At 36.6% G+C, this 17287-nt stretch overlaps 1 protein-coding gene and 1 non-coding gene across 2 annotated transcripts in view; both read left to right on the forward strand.

Moving 5' to 3' along the window:
* Window positions 1-17287, forward strand: part of LAMA2 (laminin subunit alpha 2) — a 617443-nt gene that overhangs the window by 111868 nt on the left and 488288 nt on the right. The gene's annotated exons all lie outside the window — the stretch shown is intronic.
* Window positions 11548-11654, forward strand: LOC118001646. The gene has a single exon (XR_004676754.1). It is a non-coding gene; the product is annotated as a U6 spliceosomal RNA (small nuclear RNA).

Genomic DNA, 17287 nt, shown 5'->3' on the forward strand with positions numbered 1-17287 from the left:
TGCACGGCTCTGGAGAACAATTATCAAGACAGGGAGTGTGCTTTCTTGATTATACGGTGGGGTCCCATTTCCTACCTCTGTTTTTGAAGGATATTAAGGGTAAGATTAAAAATGTTCCAGTTGTTCTGCTTGCCCGATTGTAACCATGGAGGAGACGAAATTGATTCTAGCTTATGGCTCCGTGTTTCAAGTCGTTCAGCAGCACCTGTTGGTTGGCAGCTGTTGGAGATTATTGCAGGTTTCCTTGTCAGAAACAGTGCGGCAACAATAATAAATCAGATTTAAACTGGTTACTAAAGGGGTTTGTTTAAAAGATTTAAAAGTCTTTTTATAGCCGAAGAGGTTAATTCTAAGTGGTGAACTGGAATGAACCCACGTATATCTTGGTACCAACTTATATTTTCTAAATCTGGGTAGTGATCACACATGCACTGAAGCCAGGACAGTTTTCTTCCAGAAATACAGCACCATCGAAAGCCTCCCTACCAAACAGGCTTGAAAAGAGGGGAAGGGTATGATATTTCTTTAATGTTTTTTTCTCTTTGGTTCAGGTAAAACGGAGGATACATCTCTGATAATTAGAATTTAATGTAGCGAATGTTCACATACATAGTGGATTTGAGGAAATCAGTTTTCACTAATCTAGAAAATTCTCTTCAAGAGAGAAGAGATTTAAAAACTTTCATGATCTATTTAAATTCAATGCGTCTTTCTTCTGTTTTGAATAGGGAAAAGTGACTCTGAGGTCATAATGTGGAATTGATTCCTCTCTTCCTGGCATATTATGACATTTCACATTAAGGCAAACTAGGTAGAAACATTCACGGGTGAATAGGAAGGAGGGAAATGTAGTTTTTCACTTTATTATCTTCATGGTAATACATACTTTATGCAATCTATCATTCCTGGTTGTCTAAATATATGTTTTCCTTGAAGTAAAATCTCAAAATATTCAGATGTTTTGGGGTTCTGTTGGAGAGGTGAATGCTCCAGAGTTCAAGCAAGCATTATCTGACTTTTTATTTAATATACTTATTTCCTATATCTTTACCTATACATACATGTACATCCATATATCCCTATATATTCAAGTGTTCATTTTTGATATTCAAATTTTATTTATGAGAAAAGTAGATTTATTCTTAATCTTCTTTATCTATCTGGAGAATAGCCCACCTTGCTCATTTTATTTTGCAAACTTCCTTGCTATTTTTTTTTTACCTCCCTCCTACTCTTTCTTTTATCCTTCACTAATAGAGCCTTCAGCTATTAAGGCATATAGGTCGGCTTTCAGAAGAGAAACTGAAATTAACCACATACATTATTTTGGTGGTAACTTGGTAGGCACTGGTCATTTGCAACATCAAGTCCCTGCTCTTTTGGTAAAGGGAATAGGAAATGCTACACAAGCTCCTCATGAGGAGAAGCCTTTCAATTTGGTAGCCTTGAGGCCCACCCCATCCCCTTTACACATGAAATTACTATGACTTGTCTTTTATGTCTTCCCAAGTATTCATACAGTTAGTTTAGGCTCCATCTAATGGAGAGGAATTGCATTCTGTGCACCTGTGGTTTGTCCATCATTAAGTCTTTCCAAGCATCAAAGTTGTCTCTACTGTGCTTGATATCAAGACTGAGCAAAGAAAAGACATTCACAGAGATTTTTCTTAAAATCTCCTATTCTAAGATCACCTGTTTCTCCTACAGCTGCTTACTCCAGGACTTTTAGGGTTAGTAAGAATGCTTTTCAACAAATCTGGTTCCTTTTTTTTTTTTCTTTTATTTATTTATCAGAGAGAGAGAGACAGAGGCAGGCAGAGGGAGAAGCAGGCTCCTTGCTCAGCAAGAGCCCGATGTGGGACTCGATCCCAGGACCCGGGGATCATGACCTGAGCTGAAGGCAGACGCTTAACCGACTGAGCCACCCAGGTGTCCCTGGTTCCTTTGTTTTTTAAGATTTATTTATTTAATTGAGAGAGAGAGAGAAAAACAGAGAGCACAGCTGGGGGAAGGCGAGAGGGAGAGAAGCAGACTCCCTGCTGAGTGTAGAAACGGCCCCCCCAGCCCACCAAGACGGGACTCCATCCTGACCCTGAGATCATGACCTGAGCCTAAATTAAGAGCCAGTTGCTTAACTGACTGGAGCCACCCAGGTACCCCAAATCTGGTTCCTTTTCTAAAAAATATTTTTGGTAGGGATGCCTGGGTGGCTCAGTCAGTTAAGCATCTGCCTTTGGCTCAGGTCCAACTGAGCCAACTCAGGGTGCACTGAGCCTGCTTTATGTCTGCTGCTTTCCCTGCCTGTGCTTGCTCTCTCTCTGACAAATAAATTAATAAAATCTTTAAAAAATATATTTTTGGTATATTTGTTACATGTGCCTGGTAATTTATTTTAAGTGGTGAAGGGAGAAAGATGATGAGTAGACAGAATTGTAAGTGTGCTAAGGCTCTTTTACCATTCTTTTTTTTTTTTTCCATAAATTTTATTTGGTAACATACAAAAATCGTAAAAACCAGAATAGGTTTGGGGCGCCTGGGTGGCTCAGTCAGTTAAGCATTCAACTCTTGATTTTGACTCAGGTCATGATCTCAGGGTGGTGAGACGGAGCCAGAGTTATGCTACATGCTCAGCGGGGAGTCTCCCTGAGATTCTCTCTCTCCTTCTGCCCCTCCCCCATTTGTGTATGCTCTCTGTCTCTCTAAAAAAAAAAAAAATTTTTTTTTTTGTAGAAAGAATAGGTTTAACATTATTGAATACAGAAAATTTATTAAAAAGAGACAAAAACAAACAGGGTTCTAGAGAGGAGGGGGGGGGATGGGTTAACCTGGTGATGGGTATTAAAGAGGGCACGTTCTGCATGGAGCATCGGGTGTTATACGCAAACAGTGAATCATGGAACACTACATCAAAAACTAATGATATAATGTATGGTGATTAACATAATAAAAAAAAAAGAGAGACAAGGCGCTAGATTACTCTACTATTGCTTATTTTCTTTACCCTTTTGCCCCCTCCTACCCAGAACCTGCTTGTAAATTCTCAAGATTAATTTTAGTCATTTCATGCAATTCTGTACTGTACCTTGTCTTTCTGCAGAGCAAAGATAATACTGTGGTTCAAAACTCAGCTTTCCACAGCCCTTAAGGAATATGTTTTTATTATTTTTTAGCAAGAACACTTAAAATTTGTTTAGCTATATTTTGCACTTCCTTGCATTCTTTTTTTTTTTAGATTTTATTTATTTATTTGACAGAGAGAGACACAGAAAGAGAGGGAACGCAGGCAGGGGGAGCGGGAGAGGAAGAAGCAGGCTTCCCGCCGAGCAGGGAGCCCCATGCGGGGCTCCATCCCAGGACTCCGGGATCATGACCTGAGCTGAAGGCAGACACTTAATGACTGAGCCACCTAGGCGCCCCTCATCCCTACATTTTTAATTTGTGGTATTTTTCATAGGAAAAGGATTACCCAAAAAGATAATATTGTAGATTTTTAATTGGGTATTTATTTTATTTGTTTATTTTTAATTTTTTATTTATTTTTTTGCCAGAGAGAGACAGTGAGAGAGGAAACACAAGCAGGGGGAGCGGGAGAGGGAGAAGCAGGCTTCCCCCGGAGCAGGGAGCCTGATGCGGGGCTCTATCCCAGGACCCCGGGATCATGACCTGAGCCGAAGGCAGACGCTTAACGACTGAGCCACCCAGGCGCCCCCCTTGCATTCTTAAACACAGACTATAGATAATATGTTTACCTATCTTTGTAACTCATTTACTGTTATAGTTCTGATTTGGATACAATGATCACAGTGCACACTGTTGGTTTCTTTAAGTGGTTTACCTCTATCTACACATAATCCTAAACTCCTGTACTGTCATCACTCTTGATTTGTTTCTTCAAAACTGCTTTAATTTGGAATAAAAATCATTAAAACTGATAAGATTATTTTTGAAAAAAAGGATCCTTCTATGGATAAAATACACATGTATTTTAGACATTAAGGAGACTTTGTTTTGGGAATACTTCCTGTTTCTTGACTATTTACTGGAAATAGCCAGTTATCATTTTTACATGTCTCTAAGTTATTACAGTTTCATTAGAGATAATGGATTCTTGTCCTAGCAGAAAGATACAATGGAAATAATGTTTGCTCCCTGAAGGACAGGAATATACTGTATTTTTTGTTTGTTTGTTTGGTTGGTTGGTTTTTTTCGTTCATCAGGATGATGGTTCATAAAGAAAAGGTAAATGTTCCATTGAAAAAGTTATGTATTTTCGCTTATTAAATGAAATAAATGACAGTTAAAGAAAGTTATTTTCAAACCTGCTGTGCTTGGCCCTCACTAATTATGTTTTTGCCTATGGGATATAGATTTTGGAGAATTTATTTGGAATCAATGATACATACACTACATATATATGATAAAATATTAAATGTTTCCCTTAAATAGAAAAGTATGTAATGTCCCTTTCCCCTTCAATGTAAACAGAGTGCACTCATTCTTTAAAGACCAGCAAATTCCCATTTCTTCTTGAAGTATTATTTATGGCCATCAGGCTATGGTATGAAATTCACTTTTAAAGATAAAGCAAATATGGCCAAATGTCACTGGTCTTTCAACTTTTCTCTATGATTGGCATTTCATTAAAAAAGATTTTAATAAATAGCAAAATGTGATAGCGAATGACAAGGTAGCTATTAAGGTAGTCAGGGAAGACTCAATGGAAGAACCCAGAATTGTATGTTGCAGGAGCCAAAAGAATGCTAGTATGGCTGGAGCATAGAAGGTATGGGTTAGAGAAATAGAATGTCCCTATTCTAGACAACAAATTGTCAGAAATGTGGACAGGTGCCAGAGCATATAGGGCTTTGGAAACCAGGAGAGACATTTGCATTTTCTTCTAAATAGAGTTTAAATAGAGATGTGGCATACTTCTGACTTATATTTTTGAAAAATTTCTTTGGCTGCCATGTGGATGATTTATTATTGGGGTGCAAGATCTGAGGTAGGGAGAACAAGCTGTAGGAATCCAGGTGTGATGATGGTTCACATAAGGTGGGTTGCAAGGAAATGAGAAAAAGCAGGTATGTATGGGATATTTTGGTAGGTGGAATCATAGTACTTACTGGTGAATTGAATGGAGGCGATGAGGGGAAAAGGAGAAAGTTAAAGTAGTTAGGGAAGGAGAATTAAGGATAGATCCTAGCTTTTGGTCTTGAGCGGTTATGTAGCTGGTGATACATTGAATATGCTAGAGTAAGATTTTTAGGGAGGAAAGGCCAGGGAATAAAGAATTCTGCTTTGGCTATATTGAATTTGAGATATCCTCTAGGCATCTAAATAGGGCAGAGTCCTTGAGGAAGGTGGGAGAGGTTATGATACAGACTTTATAGACCACATGTGGAGAACTTAGTCTTTGATAGGAAGAGCATGGTTTCATCCCTAGCAACTGGAGGGAAAGTAATGTCTGGGACAGATGCTGATAGTTTGGTCGATTAGTTGTTGTGAACATGAGAGGGTTTCTGTCTCATTGCTTCTAGTTTCCTGAAAGAGTATGAGGCAAGGCCAACAGTGGAAAGTAAGGTAGGGGAGAGGGGTGTCTTGTGTATTTGAAGAACAAGAAAATAGGGATACCTCACCAATGCCTTTTCCAATGATCTTACATTTGGCTACTGTGCACTTTGTACGCTGGCCTGGACAACCTAGCAGAAGCTGGAGCTCTGTTTATCCCCTCTGCATTTTTTCCATTTCAGTGGGCAGGTGTAGTTCTAGGTTCTGCCATTTATGGTTCATTATTCATGCGTGCACCAGTATTTGTTGTGTCAGCTTCTTGAGTAGCAGAAACTACAAGTAATCATTTTGACCTCGAGTTTTTCATCATTCCATCATCTAGATTTCAGTGACATCAGAAGAGTCCGTATATAAGTGCTACCTGCCGATGAGATGACCCATTAGCGATACTGAGAGTCTCTAAAGTTATGTTTTATGAGTATAAAGCAGAGAAAAGGGCCCTTAGTCCTGTGCACATTAAAACAAGGAATACAAAAATCTGATAGAGTAGGTCACACCATTATGAAAAAGTAAGGATATAAGGCTTATGAAGTAATAAGCATTCAATATTGTCATTAGACTCTATCCAAGCACAAGTATATCAGGTATTCTGTTGGGGAGAATTATGAAGCCATAATTGTTTGAAATATAACTCAGGAATCTATTCAAATAAGAAATTAAATAGAATTTACTCCAAAGCAACCAATTAATGCTTTTTAAAATAACGGAGAACATCTACATTGAACTCAATATGTAGCATTTATCAGTAAAAATGTAAACATATTGGGGCACCTGGGTGGCTCAGTTGGTTAAGCGACTGCCTTCGGCTCAGGTCATGATCCTGGAGTCCCTGGATCGAGTCCCGCATCGGGCTCCCTGCTCGGCAGGGAGTCTGCTTCTCCCTCTGACCTCCCCCCTCTCATGTGCTCTCTCTCATTCTCAAATAAATAAATAAAATCTTTAAAAAAAAATGTAAACATATTAACTAAAGGATACATACATACCAATTTAGAGGTTAAAAATGTAGGTGATCTTATTTGAAGGTACAAATCAAGAACACAGATGTTAAGTTATTTTAATTATATCAAATCTCCAGGGTTCCCGCTCTTCCCCCTTAAAAACATATACGTAAGTTTAAGCTGATCAGAATTATCAGTGTCTTTGCTCTAAGATCATCAAAGTCATGTGTCCAATCTAAGAATCACTGGTGGCAAATGGGAACATCATAAGAGATCCAGAAAAGGGACCTCACTTATGCACGCCAAAAAAAGGAAACAAATAGCACCTAAATCAATATTTGCTTCTTCCTATAGTTTATCTGTGTTACAGATTGTGAATGTATTTTTTAAAAATATATTGTTGAATGTAATAGTATCTGCAAGTATTTCACCATGAAAAGCATTAAACATTTTAAATATGTAATATGAAATACACCATTTTTGATAATTATTTTTATTCACCATATTCTTGCCAACTCTAATTTTTTTTTAAAAAAGATTTTATTTATTTATTTGACAGAGAGAGACACAGTGAGAGAGGGAACACAAGCAGGGGGAGAGGTAGAGGGAGAAGCAGGCTTCCCTGCAGAGCAGGGAGCCCGATGCGGGACTCGATCCCAGGACCATGGGATCATGACCTGAGCTGAAGGCAGACGCTCAACAACTGAGCCACCCAGGCGCCCCGCCAACTCTAATTTTATTAAGAAATTTAATACCCTAATGCTCCATAATTTGAAATGTTCTTTTTTTTTTTAATTTTTAGTATGGTTATTGAAGGATGGTATTGCTTTTTAATAAACATAGTACTCCTTATTGTTTCTAAATAAATCACTTCTTTTTATGAAGTCTACACAAAGAATTGGAACTGATGCATAAAAATACAGCTTTTTAACTTCCGAGGTTGTTTATGCATGCTGGGCCTGCTTATTTTTACAATTGTGTGCATTTAAAAATCACCATTTGTGTTTCGTAGTGTAGCTTTTTAAAATTTTTTTATTGTTATGTTAATCTCCATACATTACATCATTAGTTTTTGATGTGGTGTTCCTTGATTCATTGTTTGTGCATAACACCCAGTGCCCCATGTAGAACCTGCCCTCTTTAATACCCATCACCAGGCTAACCCATCCTCCCACCCCCCTCCTCTCTAGAACCCTCAGTTTGTTTTTCAGGGTCCATCATCTCTCATGGTTCGTCTCCCCCTCCGATTTCCCCCCCTTCATTCTTCCCCTCTTGCTATCTTTTTTTTTTTTTAAATATATAATGTATTATTTGTTTCAGAGGTACAGGTCTGTAATTCAACCGTCTTACACAATTCACAGCACTCACCATAGCACATACCCTCCCCAATGTCTATCACCCAGCCACCCCATCCCTCCCATCCCCCACCACTCCAGCAACCCTCAGTTTGTTTCCTGTTATTAAGAATTCCTCATATCAGTGAGGTCATATGATACATGTCTTTATCTGATTGACTTATTTCGCTCAGTATAATACCCTCCAGTTCCATCCACATCATGGCAAGATTTCATTCCTTTTGATGGCTGCATAATATTCCATTGTATATCTATACCACATCTTCTTCATCCATTCATCTGTCGATAGACAGTAGCTTTTGACTGTAGTGGAAATTTGGATTGGAGACAATGGGAACTGTGATGTGCAATATATAACCCTGCATCCAATGGAGAAAAACCACCCCTCTTGTCTATGCTTCAGTCAGCAGGAGGTTTTCTTTTAGTTTGTTTAGAAGAACCAGATCCTGTCATCTGCATGGCATACAATATTTGACAGAAAAATTTTCTTTTGCCCTTTGTAGCTTGAAAGCTGAATGCCACAAAACTTCTGTCTAGCTGAAGAACAGTTTAAAGTATCATCTGTGAGAATAACAGTAAAACGAAATCATATTTTAAATTATTATGCATACTAGGCTAAGAACCATTATCTGAATACCAAAATAGAGCCAAGAAAAGTCTATGATTCAGATTATACAGAAAAACATTTTAAAAACAGGTATATGATATAAACCACTTGGGAAAACTCTTTGGCATTATCTACTGAAGTGAATATACGCATTCTGTTTAATGCTGCAGCTCAGCCTGTAGGCAGACACCCAGGAGAAATGTGAGCTCCAGTGTACCAAACAGACATCCAAAAATGCTCATAGCACGATTAAATCCAAAGCATGGAACTAACCAATGGCATCAATAATAGTATGGTAAGATATTCTGTGGTATAATTATATAAGGAATACCATAAAGCAGTAAAAATGAACAAACAGGCGCTATACCTGACAGCATGAGTAAATCCTCAAATATATTATTGAGCAAAAGAAATTTGACATAAAAGAGTACATACTGCATGATTCTATAATAACTCAAAAATAGATACAATTTATCATGTTAGAAGTTAGGATAATAGTTATCTTTGGGGAGGGTGGAGATAGGAATTGAGAGGGTAGATTCTTGGTTATGGGAAATATCTTCTCTTGACCTGCATAATGGTTATAAAGGCTTTTATTTATGACGGTACATGATAATATTATGATACTAATTATAATACATTAATATTTTTATTTGTGATAAGTGAAATTATACAAAGATAAAGGTGTGCATTTCTCTCTGTATATTATGTATGTATACAAAATACATGCCATATTTAATATATATAACTTACCTATTATATGTGTAACATATGTAATATGTCGGTATTTAACATATACCAATTTTTAAATATTTTAAAGGAAGAAAAATATCTCAGGAAATAAAAAATAGTCCATTTCCTCTTCACTAGAGATAAATCAATTATGAACAAGTCATGTATGGAGAATTTATATGTTAAAATAAATAAACTAACTCCATTTAGATTTTCTTAATGGATCACAAAATAGAACTTTAGGAATTAAAATGGAAACCTATTTTGGTCACGTTAGGAATTAAAATGGAAACTTATTTTCTTTTCCTGAACAGTCTTCAAGTACACTAACTGTAAGCAAATTTAACATAATTTAATATTATTTTAAGGATTTTATAACTCAAGTCAGTTGACTTTTTCTTGGTTTTCATTGAGTTCAACAATTCATTTCAATTTTAAGTTAAACCATTTTATTTTGCTCTTCTTTCATGTGACACACTATGGTTTTTATATAATAAATGTTTCTAATATGGCCTCCCAGTTAGAAAATTTCGTATATGAGAGTACTACTGATTATAGCAAGTGAGTGTATATGTAAACCTATAGATTACTTACCTACCACTCAAAAAGTGCATTATGAAAGGTAGAAGACTGGTATAAATGTGCCTGGCACCTGACAGCTGAACTTGGTAATATAAAATCTAGCAACATGTTAATGTTCAAATGCATAATATATCGCTTTTTAAAAACTATTTTTCATAATCACTTGGGATGCATCATCTGGGAGGTTGATAAAGGTGATACCAAGAGCTGCCATTTACTAGGCACATGCTATGCTATGTGCCAGGCACATGATGCCATGGTTGATAATATATTTGCTACCTATATTTCTAGAAAGTTAATTTAAACAAGAATTTTTTTCTGCCTTAAAATTGATAAAACTATTATTTACCCTGTTAAAGAGAAGATCAGCCATTTTAAAAGAATGCTATCCTTTGATGGCTATCATCTGATATTTAAAGATTCTCTTAAAAAGTTGGCATCAAGGGGAGGATAAAACCAAATGCAGTCATCTTACCTTAGATCTTATAGATCTAAATAAATCCATAGAAATACCTAATGTTCTGAAACTAGAAGTTTTCTTTCTGATGACATCTCCTTCCATTATGTGATTTAAAAAAGTTTAGGGGATTTTCCTGTCTACTTTGTATGAAAAAAAATAGATTGAGAATATTTGTCAATCTAGTTGCCTTGGAAAAGAATGAAAGAGAGGAGATGTATTGGACATTGTATAGTATTTTTGCTACTTCAGGTTAGATTTGATTGTGAAATAATGGTGTCCGAACAAGAGATTTTCCTTTAGGAAACAAAAATGAAGTATTTTAGAAAAGGACTTATTAAAAGAAAGGACGTGATGATCTTTTACATTGCTTTAAGAAGCATATGCAATAACTCTCAGGGGTTGAAAATGTCAGGAAATTAATCTTAAAATAAATTAAACAAAAGTTAAAGAGTGTTAACAAGCCTGAAATAAAACAAAACACATTTATCCACCCATCCCTAACTCCCTCCCAGTCATGTTCCTTTTAGGCTGTCTAATGTTAATATTTTTAAACTATTTCTTCTGATATTTTAATGATAGGCTTCTATTCATATGTCTCAATTTGTTAATTTTAGATACCATCAGTTGACATTCTATTTTTCTAAATTACAATTTAGTTTTCTTACATCCGACATTCCTTGACTATCCTCCTAATATTGTTCCATCACAATTTCATTTTTATTTATTTATTTTTAAAGATTTTATTTATTTATTTATTTGAGAAAGAGGGAGTGCAAGCAAGGGGAGGGACAGAGGGGGAGAGGAACAGAGAGAATCCCAAGCAGGCTCCATGCTCAGGACCCTGAGATCATGACCTGAGCCGAAACCAAGATATGATACTTAACTGACTGAGTCACCCATGTGCCCCATCATCAGCTTTTATGTCTTATGATGTAAGTTCAATGTTAAAATACCTACTATTCCTGTCTTGATAGCTATCTATGTCCTATCTTGAGAGCTGATTTTTTATTGGTTTATGTTTCCGAGTTTCTAATTCTTCTTGTACTGTTATATTGTTTTCCCCCCTTTAAACATATTTCAGTGTATTATTCTAAATAGCCCTACTTTTTTTTTTTTTTTTTTTTTTTTTAGATCTCTCTGCCCAAAGTCCTCTATGTTTTGCCTGAATTTGGAGTAATTGTTCCCTAGGCTTACTGTAGTGTTTTCCTACATTTAATTCATCCTTCCTTTTTTTTTTTTTTGGCTTATTTTTTCATTTTCCTAGAGCACATCCTCAAGTAGTTTCTTAAGAAATGTTGCATGGGCATGCTCGCTTCGGCAGCACATATACTAAAATTGGAACGATACAGAGAAGATTAGCATGGCCCCTGCGCAAGGATGACACGCAAATTCGTGAAACGTTCCATATTTTTGTCCCACATCGGGCTCCCTGCTCAGTGGGGAGTCTGCTTCTCCCTCTGACCCTCCCCTCTCTCATGCTCTCTGTCTCATTCTCTCTCTCAAATAAGTAAATAAAATCTTAAAAAAAAAAAAAAAGAAATGTTGCATGGGCAATAAACGTTCTGAGTTTTTTTAAGTTTGAATAATTAAACCAAATGATAGTCACTTTTAGTCTATATACTTGTTCCTTCGAATTTGGATGATTTTTCTGTGTGTGTGTTTTAATATAAATTCTTCTATTTCCATTCTATTTTTTTTTTTGAAGCTCCTATTTATCAGATTTGGCTTTCTTGTATTGGTGATCTGTGTCATCTTTCCCCTTCTAATTTTAACCTATTTTTCTTTTGTTTCTCTTTTATAGACAATATCTTCAACTCTATCTTCCAAAAGTTGTATTAAAACTTTATCTTAGAAATATTTCCATTTTTATACTACTCTATTCTTCTCTTTTTGAATTTCTTCAAGAGTGTTAATTGGAGGTTTCTTCCTTTTTTAAAAAAAGGTTTTCATCAGTCCTTTGTATAATCTTTTGTCTTCCAAATTTTTCTCCTCTTTAATCTTGATTCTTGTTTTCTATGAGGTACTTTTGTTTCACTAAAACAACAACAACAACAAAAACTGCATATCTTTATTCTCTCTCTCTTTTTTAAGATTTTATTTATTCATTTGAGAGAGAGAAAGAGAAAGTGAGTGAGAGAGCAGGGCAAGCGCAGAGGGAAAGGGAGAAGCAGGCTCAGCAAGGAGCGACTCTGGGTTCCATCCCAGGACCCTGGGATCATGACCTGAGCAGAAGGCAGACGCTTAACCAACTGAGCCACCCAGGTGCTCCTGCATATCTTTATTCTCTATTAATATTTCACTGTGGACCTAAAATGACCTGATTGAGGAGCTGATTGAGATGATTGAGGAGCTGACTGAGATGATTGAGGGGATTGTGAGGCAGAACAACAGGTTGATTAGGTAGAAAGCCAGCTGTTCTTGCTAGGACAGTGTCAAATGCAAGAATGTGTAGATTTTTTTACCCCGTCTGTGATCATGTGGTTTCTCAAGAGAGGTAAACTCCATACTTTTCCCTGGGGGAGAGATGGCTACAAGTATTTGGGACCACAGCTGTTCTTGACCACAAATGGAAGAAGTATTCACCGATATAGAAAATTTTTCATTCTTTTTGTTAAATTATGTCTCTTAATAGAATCACATTTTATGAATAACTTTTATTTCACATAAGTGATCCATTGAAGAAAACTTCACAATTTTAATTCCCCTTGTAACTCTCTGAAGTTTTGCCTTTTGGAATGTGCATTTCCAAGGATAGTAGGCTTAAATCCCAGGATTTGGGGAAAATCCCAGTTTTATTTTTTTATTTTTTTTTTTAAAGATTTTATTTATTTATTTGACAGAGAGAGACACAGCGAGAGAGGGAACACAAGCAGGGGGAGTGGGAGAGGGAGAAGCAGGCTTCCTGCTGAGCAGGGAGCCCGATGTGGGGCTCGATCCCAGGACCCTGGGATCATGACCTGAGCCGAAGGCAGCCGCTTAACCAACTGAGCCACCCAGGCGCCCCGGAAAATCCCAGTTTTAAAATTATAATCCATTTGATTATGTAAAGACCTGGAATATCTGCAATACCTCATGCACCGAGCAAAATGTTAAATTGTTTAGCACGTTATATTATTTATTCCAAAATATCTCATCTTTGAATTGACTACTCTTCTATGTTGACTTCTCTTTATACAAAAGTTAAAATTTTAATTTTGGAAAGGCAAATTATTCAGATGTGGAAATCACATTGTCATTGATTTCAAGTAGATTATAGGCTGGTAGAATTAGACATATGCTTCATGTAACACAGCTTATTTCTTAAAATTATACAGAGAGTACATGAAATTCCGGAAATAAAAATGTCTAAGTGCTGAGAAGCTCTCTTCTGTTATTTTTTTTCCTCCTCTGGCTAAAATACATATATATGTATATATAGTGTAGTTAGTTCTGTACCCAGAAGAATTAGCAGCAGCTTTGGAGAGAAAAGGTAAGAGGAAGAATGCCCTGAGCATCCCTTTGAAGAGCTCAGGCAAGAACAGGTGTTATTATCCCAGGAGGAAACTGTTAAGTGACTTTTTTGTAATTGGAAGTGTGTCCTGCCCTGATAAGAACTTGCGGCTAAGGAAACAAGAGACTAGTAAACAGCCAAAGGGAAGAAAGAGAAGCTTGCTGTGTTCCTCCACTTAAATATATGTCATTTCTCTCTGGACTGTGGGTTTTACAAAGAGATGAGGACTAATTTGAGATGCTACTTACCTCTGTTTCTAAAAGAAAAACTTTCCTTGAGAATGTGGTTTTAAGTAGGCCATGGACCAAAAATAGGCCATAAGGCATGCCAGGAAGCTTGATGAACTTCAAGATTCTAGGAAATTTCATCCATTGGAGAGTTCCTCAGTGCTTTAAACAGTTTTAGAAAAGAAACAGCAGTAAAAACCATGCTAGTAGAAATCTCTCCTGCAAGAAATGACTGGATGGTAGAACCTAAGTAGTTGTGCTGTTGTTGTTTTGCTGCCTGGATGGTTTGCTCTGGCTATTTTCTCCTTGATTTTTAGTATATAAATAAAATTTTGCAAGGCTGACAAAAGAAAATAAAGGAAGCTTTCAGGAGGCTGTAAGATAACATCATACATTTTTGAAGTTTTTAAGGCTGAGATTCTATTTTGTTTTACTTAAAAGGAATGTTATAATGTTGCACATTTTTTGCTTATTTTACACTTTGCTTATTCATGAAACTCAGAAGAAATTCTGTCCATTGACAAGCTCTCATTGTGTATTCATCACCACACTAAACCCTCATTTACTCTAAAATTAAGTGTTCAATGATATGCATGTTATAAATTCATTCTCAGTTGCAAAATTTTCTCGGTGCCTAAGAAATTGAACCTTAATCACTTAGCCAGAGTTGAGCAAAAATAGTACTTTGACATATATTGTCAGCATGTTCTTAGATCTTGATAAATGTGGGCAAAGTCAATAGATAGATACATGAGGAGTGTCCAAATAAAATCATCATACTTCAGAAGCTTTTCTTTTTTTTTTTTAAGATTTTATTTATTTATTTGACAGCAAGAGACACAGCTAGAGAGGGAACACAAGCAGGGGGAGTGGGAGAGGGAGAAGCAGGCTTCCCGCTGAGCAGGGAGCCCGATGCGGGACTCGATCCCAGGACCCTGGGATCAGGATCATGACCTGAGCCGAAGGCAGACGCTTAACGACTGAGCCACCCAGGCGCCCCCAGAAGCTTTTCTTAACATAACTCAGAGCTGTAGACTTTTCCTTTGAATAATGAGAGAAAACAGTTTTGATAATCCGAAAGCATTATCCCCACTTTCTATTCAATGAGGACTTCTTTGCAGGAGGCAAAATAATAACAAAATGAATATAATCACTAACTTTAAAACTCTATTGTACTTAAAGGTAATGTGGGTCCTAAAATTATTCAGTGCTTCGAGTTTAGATATGTGGGAACACTGTTTGCATCCGATGCTGATATCAGATTGGCACTTTGAATTTGAATAGTCCCTATAATTGGAGTCCTCTCCATCTACTTTCTTTCTTCTCTCATAATTATACTTTTAACATACACCCTATCATCTCTTCCCTTTCAGAATTTCACTTTGCTCAGTTCTTTCCCTTTTTAAAGGTAAACAAAGAAAAATTGATACGCTACCGTCCTTTGCATCCATGTCCATACCAGCTGCCTTATATCCATTCTCTCCTCAACTGGTGACAATCTGCTTTCAGTTTCCATCTCTCTATAAAGCTCTTCTCATTAAGTTCACCTTTAATTTCTGAATCCAGTGAAGATTTTTCTCTGTCTTCCCTGAATTCTTTGTGGCATTTGTCATATCTGAGCACTCCCTCTTTTTTTGAGGACTCTTTCCCATTGACTTCTGAGATGACATTTACTTTGAATTCTCTTCTGTCCTTGTAGGTTGATCCTTCTGGGTAACCTTTATAAGTTCCCCTGTGTAATTCTTCCAAATCGAAGTTCTGAATTCCAAACTTTGGCTCCTTTTCAGTTCCATAGACTTTTCTCTGTGCATCTGCAAACATTTCCTTGGCATCCGCTCCAAGTGTACATGGGAGATTCTCAGGTCTAGACCTTCAACCTGATCTGTTGCACTTTCTGCATTCCATACCTGAGTGCCAGCAAAGAAACCTGGAGACCATCCTTGAGTCTTCCTTCTCTTTTACCCCCACATATAATGAATTCCAAATCTCATTGATTTTACCTTCTCATATTTCTTAAATTGTTCCTTTTTTTTCTGTACCTATTGGCAGTACTCTTTAGCCATGGTTATATCTTGCTTGCATTGCTAGACTAACACTCAGGTTTGCTCTGTTGTCCCTAGTTTTGCCAGACTCATTCAGTCATTCCTTTAATCTCCCTGCTTTTTAACATTTATCATATTGTTGTATTTATATTAGTTTGTATTATGTATTTGATTTTACTTATTCACTTATAAGTAATTTACTTCATTATTAGCTCATTAAGTACCAATTCTATGTCAGTATTATTTTTGTCCTTGTCTTTCACTTCATATCATAGTACTTGTTATAAATGCTTAATATATATACATATATATTTTTTGGTAGACAGATACATGAACAAATACAGTCCAACTATTCCAAAGCCAGATGATAATGACCAGATGAGTAGGGGGACATGGATGAGACCTACACACTAAGTTTGGAAGGGTCTTTAAGCAGCTACTTTAGCAACAGTCTGGGAGAAGTTCTCCATCTCTTCCTTGCATTTGCAAAGTTGATCTGTATTAAAAGCAGGATAATTCAGAAATTTAATATAGAGGGGCGCCTGGGTGGCTCAGTCGGTTGGGCGGCTGCCTTCGGCTCGGGTCATGATCCCAGGGTACTGGGATCAAGCCCCGCATCGGGCTCCCTGCTTGGCGGAGAGCCTGCTTTTCCCTCTCCCTCTGTCTGCCGCTCTGCCTACTTGTGCGCTCTCTCTCTCTCTGTTAAATAAATAAAAATCTTAAAAAAAAAAAAAAGAAATTTAATATAGAATTTAAATACAACCTCAGTGTTGGATCTACTAAAGAACTATATTATATAGTGAGTACATGAGATAAATAAGTTAAATGATGTGTGAAAAACATTTAGGAAACATGATAAATTATTTCTGAGTTTCTAGAAGAAATATAGTATGCCTAAGGCATAGATTCAACTAAATTACTGTATAGCTATAGATTTGTCTAAATAAATTCAGGTTATGTCTTGATAGAAATGGGATAGCCAAACATCTTTCCATTTTTTAATTAGGCAGAAGTGTGCTTAAAGTCCATCAAAATGAAGTCAAGGGCCATGCGGAATACTTCCTTCTAACTTCTGAAAATTTAAAAATTAGTGCTAACTAGTTTTGGGATTCACAATGTATAAAAATAAGTATTGCAATGACAGCAAGTCCCCATTAGACATAGTAAGGGTTCATATCTGAGTGAATCTGTTGAGGAGTCTGGTTTGAATCATTGGGAAAAAGGAGAACTGAGGTGTTATAAAATGTGAAAAATAAACGAAATGTGGACCTCTGCTATTTTTACAT

This window comes from Mirounga leonina, unplaced genomic scaffold, assembly GCF_011800145.1.
Source record: "Mirounga leonina isolate KUSES-001 unplaced genomic scaffold, KU_Mleo_1.0 Mir_53, whole genome shotgun sequence".
NCBI classification, from domain to species: Eukaryota; Metazoa; Chordata; class Mammalia; order Carnivora; family Phocidae; genus Mirounga; species Mirounga leonina.